At 36.7% G+C, this 15323-nt stretch overlaps 3 long non-coding RNA genes across 3 annotated transcripts; 1 reads left to right on the forward strand and 2 right to left on the reverse strand.

Moving 5' to 3' along the window:
* Nucleotides 1-271: 271 nt before the first annotated feature.
* LOC142741441 (uncharacterized) lies at nt 272-2896 on the reverse strand. The gene is made up of 4 exons (XR_012881134.1): nt 2650-2896; nt 2154-2323; nt 575-715; nt 272-454 (listed from the first exon to the last, which is right to left on the reverse strand). It is a non-coding gene; the product is annotated as an uncharacterized LOC142741441 (long non-coding RNA).
* Nucleotides 2897-5314: 2418 nt separating this feature from the next.
* On the reverse strand, nt 5315-7842 carry LOC142741442 (uncharacterized). The gene is made up of 4 exons (XR_012881135.1): nt 7693-7842; nt 7197-7366; nt 5618-5758; nt 5315-5497 (listed from the first exon to the last, which is right to left on the reverse strand). It is a non-coding gene; the product is annotated as an uncharacterized LOC142741442 (long non-coding RNA).
* A 4358-nt stretch (nt 7843-12200) lies between these two features.
* On the forward strand, nt 12201-14825 carry LOC142741443 (uncharacterized). Its single transcript, XR_012881136.1, has 4 exons — nt 12201-12447; nt 12774-12943; nt 14382-14522; nt 14643-14825. It is a non-coding gene; the product is annotated as an uncharacterized LOC142741443 (long non-coding RNA).
* Nucleotides 14826-15323: the final 498 nt, after the last annotated feature.

Below are 15323 nucleotides of genomic sequence, written 5' to 3' on the forward strand. Positions count from 1 at the left end.
TACAAAAAGAATATAAAAATAAACATATATTATATGGTGGTAAACAATTATTATCATACTAATACATACATACGTACATAAGGCATATAGCCATATGATCAAGTGAAAAAATATATATATATATATACACATATATTTTTGTGAAATATATAAGGCAATTAATGCTAATATTATGAATACGTAGATATAGAAAAATATATACATATAAGTGACTAAAGTGCAGTAGTGCAGAAATTCATAGAATATAAAATTGTTTATTAAAAATTGCGCATTTCATTACTTTGTTTACACTGTCATATATAGACTATTATAGAAATTGAGAACATATAGATCACAAGTTGCTCGATATATATCTATAAATCATTGTGACACATCGCTTAAGCATGATTTGTTGTCTTTCACTGCAAAGATGATGAATATCGATGGTATTTCATGCACGTATATATCTGATAAACTAGGAAGGAAAGGAACATGTGTGTTAAAATCACAAAAATATTATTACATTACACAAAATAAAAGTTAAAAAATGATGCCACACAAACACATACACAGTGATCAGAGAAACGAAGCATACCCATGCGATTCGTTTAAGCCTCTCGGCTGCATGGTCTTCAAAGTCCAGATCCATTTGCTTTCCAATCTTAACAATTTCTTCATCAAATCTCCACCTCTTATGTTTAGTTCCACATGATCTATTCCTCGTACCTTCAATAACCTGGAATTACAGTTATGATGTTGTTTAAAATGACGTGGAATCGTTTTTAATTTTTCTATTTTATCAACATCATGGACCTCCTTTGCGGATTCAATATCTCGCACATGTTCACGGACTCTAATTCGGAATTCGCGTGTGGTCAATCCTATGTACACTTTGTTACATGGACACATTGCATAGTATACCACCCCGCGTGTAGCACATGTAATGTGCCATACAATTTTAAATGTTTTAATTCTTTCAGAGTCAGTGAACTCTTCTGCGCGTTCGATGTTGGGGCATGAAATGCACCCTCCACAAGGGGAACACCCCCATTTGGGGCCCTTAGTTCCAAAGAATTTCATTCCCTGCGGAACTGGGGTGTAAAAACTTCGGACTAAATGGTCTTTCAGATTTTTAGCACGACGGTAGGTTACAGATGGAAAAGTGGGCAATATTTTATTGAGTATAGGATCGGCTTTCAAGATTGGCCAAAATCTCTTTAAATGGTCTTTCATCTCTTCCCACCGGGAATGGTATGGCGTGATAAACCTCACCTCATTGATTTTATTTACTCGAGTCGATGGTTGTAGGAGTTTATTTCTCTCCATTTCTTGAGCTCTTTTTTTCGCTTTCCTAATGCATCGATTGCTATAGCCCCGATCCATAAACCTATATTCTAAGTCCTTAGCCTGTGTTCTAAAGTCTTCTTCCCTAGAGCACGTACGTTTTAATCTAAGAAATTGGCCTGTGGGGATAGCAGCAATAGTTTGTTTCGGGTGTGCAGAGGTAGCGTGCAGAAGAGAGTTCACAGATGTCTCTTTCCTGAATAGATCAGTTTGGACATCACCATTTTCATCACATTGGATTTTGATGTCCAAAAATTCTACTTGTTTTTTATTACATTTATATGTGAGTTTGATATTCTGATCGTTCAGGTTCAGTTCTGCCATAAATTGTTGCAATTGCTCAAAAGTTCCCTGCCAGATCAAGAAGATATCATCAATGAAGCGGGCCCAAAAAATGACCCGGTTCATTGACGTACCGTGATCTGACAGGAATAAATTTCTCTCCCACAGCCCCAGGAAAAGATTGGCATATGAGGGCGCACAAGATGCCCCCATTGCCGTTCCCTGGAGCTGTAGGTAGAAAGACTCGTTAAACGTAAACACATTGTGTGTCAAAGCAAAATCTAATAATGTACCAAGCAGTTTAATGAGCCCTTCCTCCAAATTACTCATGCTCAGAAAGAAATTGGTAGCTTTAATCCCATCGTGGTGTCTGATGCTGGTATACAGCGATTCAACGTCGCAGGTGACTAACCACATATCGACATCTAGATGGGTGCATTCCAATTTCTGTAGAAGATCTGATGAGTCCCTAATGTAAGAGGGTAAGCATTCCACTAATGGCTTCAGATGATAATCTATAAATCTGCAAATATTTTCTGTAAAGTTACCTTGGCCAGAGATGATCGGTCTTCCTGGTGGAATCTTTATATTTTTGTGGACTTTTGGCAACAGGTACAATGTTGCTACTACAGGTATTGGGACAAGCAGTGCATCATATAAGTTTTTAGTCATAACTCCATCATCCATCGCTTGTTTCAGAATTTTTGCCAATTGTTCACTATATAAGGAAATAGGATTAAATGTTAATTTTTTATAGCATTTTTTATCCCTTAACTGACGATTCGCTTCGTTTTCGTACATTGTCCTCGGCCATACAACAATATTTCCCCCCTTATCGGCGGGTTTATAAATGACATCTCTCAGATTTTTTAATTTACGAAGGCTTTCTCTTTCCTGTTTAGATAGATTATCGTCAACCACCGTTGTCGATATCTTTTCAAATTCTTTGGACACTGTTTTTACGAATGTGTCAATTGCTGGACATAGGAATAAAGGTGGAAATTTTACCGATTTTCTTTTTATACAGTCAGGAATGGCTCTTACCTGTATGTCATCTTGTTCGCCCATAAGTATTTCTAAATCTCTTAGTGTATTCCTTTCCTCAATAGTTTCAAAAATCTGATCCTCTTCCTTGTAGTGCCATCTCTTAAACATCAAGGTTCTGGCAAACAGGTTCAGATCTTTTATTGCTGTAAATGCATCAAATGATGCAGTTGGTGAGAAGGTCAAACCTCTACTTAACACATTTATATCTGTTACAGAAAGTATATGTTCCGACAAATTGATTACCTTAGGGTTCCGATCCAGAGGCTCACCAGGCCTTTTAGCTCTTCTCTTATTGTAGCCACTGTCTTTATAATCAAATTTACGTTTGGATCTAGTTGGCCTTTGGCTAAGTGTGAGAGACTGTTGTGCTTCATTCTCACTCTGAAGTGAAGTAGAGGATATGGATGATGATCTGCTCAAGTTTCCCTGACGTTCTTTTTGTCTCCAACGATATACTCTATGTTGAGATGCATCATTTTGATCTCTTAGAAGTTTTTTGGTTTTAATACCTTGAATCTCCTTTTCCCATATCTCAAACTGTTTATCCAAATCTTGGCTGAACAGTGAGAGATTATCTGGTGTAGTTGTATCTTTCAGTGCAACCTGAAGTGCCTCAATTTCACCATCTAATATTTCTAGTGTTCCTTTATTAAGGCCCATAAGTAGATTCATAAACTTTTTTGAGCATATATTACAGGCTTCTTCCCAATCAGAGATGAAGTTCTCATTATCTATAGGGAAGGAGGGAAATATCTGTATACGCAACCCCCTAGGTATTAACCCTTTCTGTATGTATTGTTCAAGAAAAGCTCTGTTCCACCAGGTTTTTGTTCGTCTGTGGAGTAAATTCTTAAGTTTCTTTTGTATGTCTAGACTGTTTCTCTGATCACTGGTGCTCGTATCTGCGGACTCATTATTAAAAACAGATTCAATTTTGGACTGCCAGGCACGTTCTCTGGCTTTGTAGTCCATCGGGATTGTGATGCCCAATTCTGTAATAAATACAGACGAAAATACAATAAATCCTATATACAGGGCATGCATGCTGCATCATCTGGCAAAATATATATATATCCTCCCTTATGACTTGCGACTGTACTCCCAAAATATATTAAACCGAGCAAAGAAAGGACCGAGGAGTCTCTAAGTCAAAAAAATATATATAATCTCTTTATTCAACACATTACACCATCAATACAATACGAGTTTCTAAAATGAATCACAAATAAAAGCATGGCCGCCACATGAGTCAAAATATTATTAATCAGAATATAATCATGTGAGTAGGTATGGCTACAAGTAATATATTTAAACTACTTTACAAGTGGGTGAAAGGGATGTAACTTCCAACCATGCAAAGTGCAATTGAGACAGGACTGATATACCAATCATATAGTGTCCACAAAAGGACTAATGCATGTATGAGTACTGAAATACCCGCATATAAGAACCCAGACAGCACCAGCAGCAATTGGTACAAAGACCGAAGTACTTAACAAAGTACTAACCCATGTAGCTGAGACTCCACAAATGGCGGCCGGCCCCAACGCGTTTCGGCTTCCGCCTTCGTCCGGGGGTGGCATCTACAAATATGACCCTCCTATTTAAACTAAGATGACGACCAATCAGAAAACGATTGGCCAGGTGAAAGTATTATACTATATACTTACCCCAATCAACTGTGGCGTCATGTCCGCGTTTGTCAATAGACAAACATCACATAGTGTGGGCATCATGTGATACGTGATGGGTGCGCCGCGTGATGATGTCACAGCGGCGCCCTTCATCCTGTGCACATTCAGATGCCGACTCACAGTGAGTTGCTAAGGACGCCAGCGCATGCGCACTAGATTGGGGTACGTTAATGATAATTCCACCGGATACAGTATATATATACGTGTAACGAAAGATTACACTCCATACAATGAAAACTAAGTATGCAATATTTCTAAATATGTCAATCCCCTAAGCGATCCATAAAAATATGTAATTTGTGATTTTTTATATATACTTTTAGATAGTTTTTTGAAACAACAAAAGAGTCCTTTTGATATACATCACACAATTTACAAGGGAATGCGCAAATAAATTTAAAAACATCACTTTGTATTACAACATATAAAAATTATTCAATAAACAGTAAATGTGGGGTAAACCATATTCACACAAGGTATACCGTATTTAGAAGGCACACATATAAATATTATATGCATACACATATTTTATGTTAAATGTGACATGATGAAATATTAAAACAAATATAAATAAGTGTAATCATAATACGAAATATAATAGATTTAATAACCTTTAAGTCATTCTAAAATAAGTATTATGCATGTTATGCATGTATAAACAAACGTGCACAAAAGATACATGATAATCTGTTATATACAAAAAGAATATAAAAATAAACATATATTATATGGTGGTAAACAATTATTATCATACTAATACATACATACGTACATAAGGCATATAGCCATATGATCAAGTGAAAAAATATATATATATATATATACACATATATTTTTGTGAAATATATAAGGCAATTAATGCTAATATTATGAATACGTAGATATAGAAAAATATATACATATAAGTGACTAAAGTGCAGTAGTGCAGAAATTCATAGAATATAAAATTGTTTATTAAAAATTGCGCATTTCATTACTTTGTTTACACTGTCATATATAGACTATTATAGAAATTGAGAACATATAGATCACAAGTTGCTCGATATATATCTATAAATCATTGTGACACATCGCTTAAGCATGATTTGTTGTCTTTCACTGCAAAGATGATGAATATCGATGGTATTTCATGCACGTATATATCTGATAAACTAGGAAGGAAAGGAACATGTGTGTTAAAATCACAAAAATATTATTACATTACACAAAATAAAAGTTAAAAAATGATGCCACACAAACACATACACAGTGATCAGAGAAACGAAGCATACCCATGCGATTCGTTTAAGCCTCTCGGCTGCATGGTCTTCAAAGTCCAGATCCATTTGCTTTCCAATCTTAACAATTTCTTCATCAAATCTCCACCTCTTATGTTTAGTTCCACATGATCTATTCCTCGTACCTTCAATAACCTGGAATTACAGTTATGATGTTGTTTAAAATGACGTGGAATCGTTTTTAATTTTTCTATTTTATCAACATCATGGACCTCCTTTGCGGATTCAATATCTCGCACATGTTCACGGACTCTAATTCGGAATTCGCGTGTGGTCAATCCTATGTACACTTTGTTACATGGACACATTGCATAGTATACCACCCCGCGTGTAGCACATGTAATGTGCCATACAATTTTAAATGTTTTAATTCTTTCAGAGTCAGTGAACTCTTCTGCGCGTTCGATGTTGGGGCATGAAATGCACCCTCCACAAGGGGAACACCCCCATTTGGGGCCCTTAGTTCCAAAGAATTTCATTCCCTGCGGAACTGGGGTGTAAAAACTTCGGACTAAATGGTCTTTCAGATTTTTAGCACGACGGTAGGTTACAGATGGAAAAGTGGGCAATATTTTATTGAGTATAGGATCGGCTTTCAAGATTGGCCAAAATCTCTTTAAATGGTCTTTCATCTCTTCCCACCGGGAATGGTATGGCGTGATAAACCTCACCTCATTGATTTTATTTACTCGAGTCGATGGTTGTAGGAGTTTATTTCTCTCCATTTCTTGAGCTCTTTTTTTCGCTTTCCTAATGCATCGATTGCTATAGCCCCGATCCATAAACCTATATTCTAAGTCCTTAGCCTGTGTTCTAAAGTCTTCTTCCCTAGAGCACGTACGTTTTAATCTAAGAAATTGGCCTGTGGGGATAGCAGCAATAGTTTGTTTCGGGTGTGCAGAGGTAGCGTGCAGAAGAGAGTTCACAGATGTCTCTTTCCTGAATAGATCAGTTTGGACATCACCATTTTCATCACATTGGATTTTGATGTCCAAAAATTCTACTTGTTTTTTATTACATTTATATGTGAGTTTGATATTCTGATCGTTCAGGTTCAGTTCTGCCATAAATTGTTGCAATTGCTCAAAAGTTCCCTGCCAGATCAAGAAGATATCATCAATGAAGCGGGCCCAAAAAATGACCCGGTTCATTGACGTACCGTGATCTGACAGGAATAAATTTCTCTCCCACAGCCCCAGGAAAAGATTGGCATATGAGGGCGCACAAGATGCCCCCATTGCCGTTCCCTGGAGCTGTAGGTAGAAAGACTCGTTAAACGTAAACACATTGTGTGTCAAAGCAAAATCTAATAATGTACCAAGCAGTTTAATGAGCCCTTCCTCCAAATTACTCATGCTCAGAAAGAAATTGGTAGCTTTAATCCCATCGTGGTGTCTGATGCTGGTATACAGCGATTCAACGTCGCAGGTGACTAACCACATATCGACATCTAGATGGGTGCATTCCAATTTCTGTAGAAGATCTGATGAGTCCCTAATGTAAGAGGGTAAGCATTCCACTAATGGCTTCAGATGATAATCTATAAATCTGCAAATATTTTCTGTAAAGTTACCTTGGCCAGAGATGATCGGTCTTCCTGGTGGAATCTTTATATTTTTGTGGACTTTTGGCAACAGGTACAATGTTGCTACTACAGGTATTGGGACAAGCAGTGCATCATATAAGTTTTTAGTCATAACTCCATCATCCATCGCTTGTTTCAGAATTTTTGCCAATTGTTCACTATATAAGGAAATAGGATTAAATGTTAATTTTTTATAGCATTTTTTATCCCTTAACTGACGATTCGCTTCGTTTTCGTACATTGTCCTCGGCCATACAACAATATTTCCCCCCTTATCGGCGGGTTTATAAATGACATCTCTCAGATTTTTTAATTTACGAAGGCTTTCTCTTTCCTGTTTAGATAGATTATCGTCAACCACCGTTGTCGATATCTTTTCAAATTCTTTGGACACTGTTTTTACGAATGTGTCAATTGCTGGACATAGGAATAAAGGTGGAAATTTTACCGATTTTCTTTTTATACAGTCAGGAATGGCTCTTACCTGTATGTCATCTTGTTCGCCCATAAGTATTTCTAAATCTCTTAGTGTATTCCTTTCCTCAATAGTTTCAAAAATCTGATCCTCTTCCTTGTAGTGCCATCTCTTAAACATCAAGGTTCTGGCAAACAGGTTCAGATCTTTTATTGCTGTAAATGCATCAAATGATGCAGTTGGTGAGAAGGTCAAACCTCTACTTAACACATTTATATCTGTTACAGAAAACTCCTACAACCATCGACTCGAGTAAATAAAATCAATGAGGTGAGGTTTATCACGCCATACCATTCCCGGTGGGAAGAGATGAAAGACCATTTAAAGAGATTTTGGCCAATCTTGAAAGCCGATCCTATACTCAATAAAATATTGCCCACTTTTCCATCTGTAACCTACCGTCGTGCTAAAAATCTGAAAGACCATTTAGTCCGAAGTTTTTACACCCCAGTTCCGCAGGGAATGAAATTCTTTGGAACTAAGGGCCCCAAATGGGGGTGTTCCCCTTGTGGAGGGTGCATTTCATGCCCCAACATCGAACGCGCAGAAGAGTTCACTGACTCTGAAAGAATTAAAACATTTAAAATTGTATGGCACATTACATGTGCTACACGCGGGGTGGTATACTATGCAATGTGTCCATGTAACAAAGTGTACATAGGATTGACCACACGCGAATTCCGAATTAGAGTCCGTGAACATGTGCGAGATATTGAATCCGCAAAGGAGGTCCATGATGTTGATAAAATAGAAAAATTAAAAACGATTCCACGTCATTTTAAACAACATCATAACTGTAATTCCAGGTTATTGAAGGTACGAGGAATAGATCATGTGGAACTAAACATAAGAGGTGGAGATTTGATGAAGAAATTGTTAAGATTGGAAAGCAAATGGATCTGGACTTTGAAGACCATGCAGCCGAGAGGCTTAAACGAATCGCATGGGTATGCTTCGTTTCTCTGATCACTGTGTATGTGTTTGTGTGGCATCATTTTTTAACTTTTATTTTGTGTAATGTAATAATATTTTTGTGATTTTAACACACATGTTCCTTTCCTTCCTAGTTTATCAGATATATACGTGCATGAAATACCATCGATATTCATCATCTTTGCAGTGAAAGACAACAAATCATGCTTAAAGGAACAGTGTCATCACAAATATTTTATTTATATGTTAAAGATGTTAGTGCCTTAATATAAACGTTTATTTTCATTTGTGTGTTTGTGTTTTACTGTTTCTTTTTTTCACACTTTTTCTTCCCTATGGGGGCTGCCATTTTTTGTTCCATTTCTGTGTGTGTCGATTAACGACACACACAGACATGGAATACGGCAGCCACAGTCCCATAGGGACTGCGAACGGCTCCCGTCCCATTGACTGCCGTGTACGGCGTCTGTGTGGGAACTGCGCATGCGCCGCTCCCACACAGCCCTATTCGAAATTGGCGCCGTCCGGCGCCATTTTCCTGTGGACCGGAAGTCGCGGCCGGACAGTAATATTACTACTTCCGGTCGCGGCTTCCAAGTGCACATGGAACAGCGGCAGCAAAGGGAGCGGACGGGCCGCGGCGGCAGGAGCAGGTAAGCGATTTCAATGTATGTTAGTGTTTGTGTGTGTTTACTACTGCATGTAAACCTACTACACTGTGGGTTACCTCAAAAAATGGCGACACACAGTGTAGGAGGTTAAACCTTTCAAACCCCTCGTTTATCCCGGCACTAGCCAGGATAAAGGAGGGGGGGGATGCTGAGCGCTCACTAGAGCGATAGCTTTTAACCCAATGTTGCAATGCTGCAATTTTGGGAACTAGCTCCAAACAGCTCCATCTAGTGACCAAAAATGGGTAGTATTATAAATTTGAAAAAATTTATAATATTTCCTGACTCGCGAAAAAAATAAAAAAAATTTGAACAATGTTTTATCACCCACACACTAAATGTTTAAATTTTAAAAAAAAAACATGTTTTTGGGGCGACACCATGCCTTTAAGCGATGTGTCACAATGATTTATAGATATATATCGAGCAACTTGTGATCTATATGTTCTCAATTTCTATAATAGTCTATATATGACAGTGTAAACAAAGTAATGAAATGCGCAATTTTTAATAAACAATTTTATATTCTATGAATTTCTGCACTACTGCACTTTAGTCACTTATATGTATATATTTTTCTATATCTACGTATTCATAATATTAGCATTAATTGCCTTATATATTTCACAAAAATATATGTGTATATATATATATATATTTTTTCACTTGATCATATGGCTATATGCCTTATGTACGTATGTATGTATTAGTATGATAATAATTGTTTACCACCATATAATATATGTTTATTTTTATATTCTTTTTGTATATAACAGATTATCATGTATCTTTTGTGCACGTTTGTTTATACATGCATAACATGCATAATACTTATTTTAGAATGACTTAAAGGTTATTAAATCTATTATATTTCGTATTATGATTACACTTATTTATATTTGTTTTAATATTTCATCATGTCACATTTAACATAAAATATGTGTATGCATATAATATTTATATGTGTGCCTTCTAAATACGGTATACCTTGTGTGAATATGGTTTACCCCACATTTACTGTTTATTGAATAATTTTTATATGTTGTAATACAAAGTGATGTTTTTAAATTTATTTGCGCATTCCCTTGTAAATTGTGTGATGTATATCAAAAGGACTCTTTTGTTGTTTCAAAAAACTATCTAAAAGTATATATAAAAAATCACAAATTACATATTTTTATGGATCGCTTAGGGGATTGACATATTTAGAAATATTGCATACTTAGTTTTCATTGTATGGAGTGTAATCTTTCGTTACACGTATATATATACTGTATCCGGTGGAATTATCATTAACGTACCCCAATCTAGTGCGCATGCGCTGGCGTCCTTAGCAACTCACTGTGAGTCGGCATCTGAATGTGCACAGGATGAAGGGCGCCGCTGTGACATCATCACGCGGCGCACCCATCACGTATCACATGATGCCCACACTATGTGATGTTTGTCTATTGACAAACGCGGACATGACGCCACAGTTGATTGGGGTAAGTATATAGTATAATACTTTCACCTGGCCAATCGTTTTCTGATTGGTCGTCATCTTAGTTTAAATAGGAGGGTCATATTTGTAGATGCCACCCCCGGACGAAGGCGGAAGCCGAAACGCGTTGGGGCCGGCCGCCATTTGTGGAGTCTCAGCTACATGGGTTAGTACTTTGTTAAGTACTTCGGTCTTTGTACCAATTGCTGCTGGTGCTGTCTGGGTTCTTATATGCGGGTATTTCAGTACTCATACATGCATTAGTCCTTTTGTGGACACTATATGATTGGTATATCAGTCCTGTCTCAATTGCACTTTGCATGGTTGGAAGTTACATCCCTTTCACCCACTTGTAAAGTAGTTTAAATATATTACTTGTAGCCATACCTACTCACATGATTATATTCTGATTAATAATATTTTGACTCATGTGGCGGCCATGCTTTTATTTGTGATTCATTTTAGAAACTCGTATTGTATTGATGGTGTAATGTGTTGAATAAAGAGATTATATATATTTTTTTGACTTAGAGACTCCTCGGTCCTTTCTTTGCTCGGTTTAATATATTTTGGGAGTACAGTCGCAAGTCATAAGGGAGGATATATATATATTTTGCCAGATGATGCAGCATGCATGCCCTGTATATAGGATTTATTGTATTTTCGTCTGTATTTATTACAGAATTGGGCATCACAATCCCGATGGACTACAAAGCCAGAGAACGTGCCTGGCAGTCCAAAATTGAATCTGTTTTTAATAATGAGTCCGCAGATACGAGCACCAGTGATCAGAGAAACAGTCTAGACATACAAAAGAAACTTAAGAATTTACTCCACAGACGAACAAAAACCTGGTGGAACAGAGCTTTTCTTGAACAATACATACAGAAAGGGTTAATACCTAGGGGGTTGCGTATACAGATATTTCCCTCCTTCCCTATAGATAATGAGAACTTCATCTCTGATTGGGAAGAAGCCTGTAATATATGCTCAAAAAAGTTTATGAATCTACTTATGGGCCTTAATAAAGGAACACTAGAAATATTAGATGGTGAAATTGAGGCACTTCAGGTTGCACTGAAAGATACAACTACACCAGATAATCTCTCACTGTTCAGCCAAGATTTGGATAAACAGTTTGAGATATGGGAAAAGGAGATTCAAGGTATTAAAACCAAAAAACTTCTAAGAGATCAAAATGATGCATCTCAACATAGAGTATATCGTTGGAGACAAAAAGAACGTCAGGGAAACTTGAGCAGATCATCATCCATATCCTCTACTTCACTTCAGAGTGAGAATGAAGCACAACAGTCTCTCACACTTAGCCAAAGGCCAACTAGATCCAAACGTAAATTTGATTATAAAGACAGTGGCTACAATAAGAGAAGAGCTAAAAGGCCTGGTGAGCCTCTGGATCGGAACCCTAAGGTAATCAATTTGTCGGAACATATACTTTCTGTAACAGATATAAATGTGTTAAGTAGAGGTTTGACCTTCTCACCAACTGCATCATTTGATGCATTTACAGCAATAAAAGATCTGAACCTGTTTGCCAGAACCTTGATGTTTAAGAGATGGCACTACAAGGAAGAGGATCAGATTTTTGAAACTATTGAGGAAAGGAATACACTAAGAGATTTAGAAATACTTATGGGCGAACAAGATGACATACAGGTAAGAGCCATTCCTGACTGTATAAAAAGAAAATCGGTAAAATTTCCACCTTTATTCCTATGTCCAGCAATTGACACATTCGTAAAAACAGTGTCCAAAGAATTTGAAAAGATATCGACAACGGTGGTTGACGATAATCTATCTAAACAGGAAAGAGAAAGCCTTCGTAAATTAAAAAATCTGAGAGATGTCATTTATAAACCCGCCGATAAGGGGGGAAATATTGTTGTATGGCCGAGGACAATGTACGAAAACGAAGCGAATCGTCAGTTAAGGGATAAAAAATGCTATAAAAAATTAACATTTAATCCTATTTCCTTATATAGTGAACAATTGGCAAAAATTCTGAAACAAGCGATGGATGATGGAGTTATGACTAAAAACTTATATGATGCACTGCTTGTCCCAATACCTGTAGTAGCAACATTGTACCTGTTGCCAAAAGTCCACAAAAATATAAAGATTCCACCAGGAAGACCGATCATCTCTGGCCAAGGTAACTTTACAGAAAATATTTGCAGATTTATAGATTATCATCTGAAGCCATTAGTGGAATGCTTACCCTCTTACATTAGGGACTCATCAGATCTTCTACAGAAATTGGAATGCACCCATCTAGATGTCGATATGTGGTTAGTCACCTGCGACGTTGAATCGCTGTATACCAGCATCAGACACCACGATGGGATTAAAGCTACCAATTTCTTTCTGAGCATGAGTAATTTGGAGGAAGGGCTCATTAAACTGCTTGGTACATTATTAGATTTTGCTTTGACACACAATGTGTTTACGTTTAACGAGTCTTTCTACCTACAGCTCCAGGGAACGGCAATGGGGGCATCTTGTGCGCCCTCATATGCCAATCTTTTCCTGGGGCTGTGGGAGAGAAATTTATTCCTGTCAGATCACGGTACGTCAATGAACCGGGTCATTTTTTGGGCCCGCTTCATTGATGATATCTTCTTGATCTGGCAGGGAACTTTTGAGCAATTGCAACAATTTATGGCAGAACTGAACCTGAACGATCAGAATATCAAACTCACATATAAATGTAATAAAAAACAAGTAGAATTTTTGGACATCAAAATCCAATGTGATGAAAATGGTGATGTCCAAACTGATCTATTCAGGAAAGAGACATCTGTGAACTCTCTTCTGCACGCTACCTCTGCACACCCGAAACAAACTATTGCTGCTATCCCCACAGGCCAATTTCTTAGATTAAAACGTACGTGCTCTAGGGAAGAAGACTTTAGAACACAGGCTAAGGACTTAGAATATAGGTTTATGGATCGGGGCTATAGCAATCGATGCATTAGGAAAGCGAAAAAAAGAGCTCAAGAAATGGAGAGAAATAAACTCCTACAACCATCGACTCGAGTAAATAAAATCAATGAGGTGAGGTTTATCACGCCATACCATTCCCGGTGGGAAGAGATGAAAGACCATTTAAAGAGATTTTGGCCAATCTTGAAAGCCGATCCTATACTCAATAAAATATTGCCCACTTTTCCATCTGTAACCTACCGTCGTGCTAAAAATCTGAAAGACCATTTAGTCCGAAGTTTTTACACCCCAGTTCCGCAGGGAATGAAATTCTTTGGAACTAAGGGCCCCAAATGGGGGTGTTCCCCTTGTGGAGGGTGCATTTCATGCCCCAACATCGAACGCGCAGAAGAGTTCACTGACTCTGAAAGAATTAAAACATTTAAAATTGTATGGCACATTACATGTGCTACACGCGGGGTGGTATACTATGCAATGTGTCCATGTAACAAAGTGTACATAGGATTGACCACACGCGAATTCCGAATTAGAGTCCGTGAACATGTGCGAGATATTGAATCCGCAAAGGAGGTCCATGATGTTGATAAAATAGAAAAATTAAAAACGATTCCACGTCATTTTAAACAACATCATAACTGTAATTCCAGGTTATTGAAGGTACGAGGAATAGATCATGTGGAACTAAACATAAGAGGTGGAGATTTGATGAAGAAATTGTTAAGATTGGAAAGCAAATGGATCTGGACTTTGAAGACCATGCAGCCGAGAGGCTTAAACGAATCGCATGGGTATGCTTCGTTTCTCTGATCACTGTGTATGTGTTTGTGTGGCATCATTTTTTAACTTTTATTTTGTGTAATGTAATAATATTTTTGTGATTTTAACACACATGTTCCTTTCCTTCCTAGTTTATCAGATATATACGTGCATGAAATACCATCGATATTCATCATCTTTGCAGTGAAAGACAACAAATCATGCTTAAGCGATGTGTCACAATGATTTATAGATATATATCGAGCAACTTGTGATCTATATGTTCTCAATTTCTATAATAGTCTATATATGACAGTGTAAACAAAGTAATGAAATGCGCAATTTTTAATAAACAATTTTATATTCTATGAATTTCTGCACTACTGCACTTTAGTCACTTATATGTATATATTTTTCTATATCTACGTATTCATAATATTAGCATTAATTGCCTTATATATTTCACAAAAATATATGTGTATATATATATATATATTTTTTCACTTGATCATATGGCTATATGCCTTATGTACGTATGTATGTATTAGTATGATAATAATTGTTTACCACCATATAATATATGTTTATTTTTATATTCTTTTTGTATATAACAGATTATCATGTATCTTTTGTGCACGTTTGTTTATACATGCATAACATGCATAATACTTATTTTAGAATGACTTAAAGGTTATTAAATCTATTATATTTCGTATTATGATTACACTTATTTATATTTGTTTTAATATTTCATCATGTCACATTTAACATAAAATATGTGTATGCATATAATATTTATATGTGTGCCTTCTAAATACGGTATACCTTGTGTG

The sequence above is a fragment of the Rhinoderma darwinii genome, chromosome 2 (genome assembly GCF_050947455.1).
Source record: "Rhinoderma darwinii isolate aRhiDar2 chromosome 2, aRhiDar2.hap1, whole genome shotgun sequence".
NCBI lineage: Eukaryota > Metazoa > Chordata > Amphibia > Anura > Rhinodermatidae > Rhinoderma > Rhinoderma darwinii.